Genomic DNA, 3419 nt, shown 5'->3' with positions numbered 1-3419 from the left:
AAAAAAAATGGCACCCATTTGGTTGGAATTTTTCAACATAGGGTTGCCAAAAAGCTTCAATCTGTTAAAAACATAATATCTGCAAAGTGAAATAAAGTGAAGAGCAATAAAAGCAAGAATTTCCTGTACATATATTCTGTATATTGTTTTTTCTCTCTATCTCTACGTGTGTGTGTGTATTCTTTTATATATCATGGACAGATATCTTTAGCCCTGACCCAAATAAATGACATCAGTACTTTTTGATAATACCATCACTGAAAGGTGAGATATACCAAAGTAGTCAGACCAGTTATCTCATTTTATTCAAACTAGTGGTAAGGATTAAAAATGTACATGTCTCTTGCCCACTGATACATGAATTGTTTGCTCTTTTCCTGTTGACTAGTTTGAGTTCTCTGTAGATTCTAGTTACCAGCCCTTTGTCAGATTCATAGCATGCAAATATCTTCTCTCATTCTGAAGGCTGTCTGTTTGCTTTAGCTGTTGTACCCTTGGCTGTGCAGAGGCTCTTTAGCTTGGTCATGTCTTATTTATTATTTTTGGTATTGCTGCAATTGCCAGGGGGTCTTCTTTATAAAATATTTTCCCAGGCTGATTTTGTCAAGAGTTTGTCCACACTTTCTTTTAGAATTTTTATTCTGTTTTTAGTTTAAACATTTTATCCTGAGAGAGGTATGGGTCCAGTTACAGTTATCTATATATGCCTAACCAGCCCAATAAAATACATGAAAAAATGCTCATTGTCCCTAATCATCAGAGAAATGCAAGTCAAAACCACCCTGAGATATCTATCATTCCTCGTAAGGATAGACCACATCACGAAATCCAAAATCTGCAGATGCTGGCATGGATGTGAAGAGAAGGGATCAATCACTGCTGGTGGGATTGCAAATTAATACAGCCTCTATGGGAAGAAGTATGTGGAATCCTCAAAGAGCTAAAAGTCGACCTTCCATTTGATCCAGCAATCACATCACTAGGTATCTATCCAGAATTAAAAAAAAAATCATTTTATTGTAAGGACATTTACCTTAGAATATTTATTGCAGCTCAATTCACAATTGCCAAGATGTGCAATCAATCTACATACCCATTGACTCATGGGTAGATTAATAAACTATGGTATATGTATACTATGGAATACTATTCAGCCATAAAAAAGATGGAGACTTTACATCTTTTCTATTTACCTGGATGGAGTTGAAGCACATTCTTCTTAGTAAGGTATCACAAGAATGGAAAAGAAAGTTTCCAATGTATCCAATATAAATGTGAAACCAATAGCTAAACAACTACATGTCCACACAAGAGAAAAAATACCATTGAATTCAAATTAAGGTAGGGGGCTCGGCATCTGTGGCTCAAGTGGCTAAGGCACCAGCCACATACACCTAAGGTGGTGGGTTCAAGTCCAGCCCAAGCCACCAAAACAATGACGGCTGCAACCAAAAAAATAGCCAGGTGTTGTGGTGGGTGCCTGTGTTCCCAGCTACTTGGGAGGCTGAGGCAGGAGACTCACTTGAGCCCAGGAGTTGGAGGTTGCTGTGAGCTGTGATGCCACAACACTGTACCCAGGGGGGATAGCTTGAGGCTCCATCTCAAAAAACAAAACAAAAACAAAAAAACAAATTAAGGTGGGGGCAGGAGAGAAAGGAGAAAGTGGAGGAGAGAGGGGGATTGGTATGCTCTCATCTAAGGTCCACAATGTGAGGGTATACAGCATACGCCCTGGGTGAAGGGCTCAACTACAACTTGAACTTTATTTAAGAAACACAAATAATGTAACCTAATATTTATACCCTCGTATTTTTTTTTATTAGATCATAGCTGTGTACGTTGATCCTGTAATGGGGTACAGTGTGCTATTTATATACAATTTGAAATATTCTCATCAAACTGGTTAACATAGCCTTCATGTCATTTTCTTAGTTATTGTGTTAAGACATTTATATTCTTCATTTAGAAAGATTCACATGTACCCTTAAAAGATAAACCATAGACGTGATCCCACCAATCACCCTCCCTATACCCTAATATTAATGTGAAATTAAAAAAAAGAAAACAAACTTCCTTTCATGTTTTTTACAATGTAGGTCTGCTAGTGATAAAATTTCTCTTTCGTTCGTCTGGAAAACAAGTTTTCATGTTTAAAAGATTTGTATGATAACTATTTTTTTCTTTCAGCATCTTAAAGGTGTCTCATTATCTTCTCCATTTCACAGTTTCTAATGGGAAATCTCCTGTCTGCTCATATCTGTGTGTCATAAGCCTTTTCCCTACTGTGGTTGGTTTTAAGGGTTTCTCTTTATGAGAACTTTTATCTATTATGATATACCCTAATATGGTTTTATTTGTTTGTTGTTTGTCTTACCCAGCTTGGGGTTTATCAAGCCTATTTTAATTACACATTTATAACTTTAATCAAATCATGGACATTTTCAGCCATTTCTTCACCCATTTTTATCTATCTTCATAGACTCTTTTTGCTTTAGAACTCCCAACTGCACAAATATTGGACTGGCTGATGGCTGAGTGACCGAAGATTCACCAACATTTTGTTTGTTTGTTATTTTTAATTTCTATTTCACTGTGCTTCAAAAAATTCAAATATAGTTTTGTTGCTATATTTATAAGTTTAATAATTTTATATTCTTTTGAAGTGCTTGATTTGTTATGTATTCTAAGAAAATTTGTATACAGATTGAAAAAACTGTACATGTCATCACTCCTTTGAGAAAGAAACTAAAAAAAGAAAGGTACATGTCAGGCTGAGTATGGGGGTTCATGACTGTAATCATCACACTTTGGGAGGCCAAGACAGGAGGGTTGCTTGATGCCAGGTCTTCCATATCAGCTTGAACAACATAATGAGACCCAGTGTCTACAGAAAAAAGAAAAAGAAAAAAAGAAAAAAGAAGAAGAAAATTGGCTGACCATGATGGTCCACGCTGGTAGTCTTACCTACTCAGGAAGCTGAGGAAGAAGGATTGTTTGAACTAAGAGTTTGATGTTGTAGTGAGCTATGGTGATACCACCACACTCTAGCCCAGGCAACAGAGCAAGACTCTGCCCCAAAAAGAAAAAAATAATACGTCATAGCTAAGTAACTTCAAAGACCTTCTCTGCAATTTATAAATTGGTTGAACTCTAAACACATATGTCAATTAATTATTTGAAATCTGGCATATCATTTTTACCTAAAATTAACCCTCATACCTATGACAGAAAGATGATCTTAGGCCTTCCAAAAGAGCCTACAGAATAAAAATTGAATTTCAGTTCTTTACTACTGCAGTTAATTATCATGTCATTTTGAACAAATTTTACAAATCTCAATATCTCCTTTCCTGTCTCTACATATGGTGAATCACAAATGCCCCCACCCTCACCACACAAGCAGATTTTATAGCCGGGGG

The sequence above is a fragment of the Otolemur garnettii genome, unplaced genomic scaffold (assembly GCF_000181295.1).
Source record: "Otolemur garnettii isolate 467f Iridium unplaced genomic scaffold, OtoGar3 scaffold00120, whole genome shotgun sequence".
Taxonomy (NCBI): Eukaryota; Metazoa; Chordata; class Mammalia; order Primates; family Galagidae; genus Otolemur; species Otolemur garnettii.
This window is presented reverse-complemented; position numbering follows the sequence as displayed.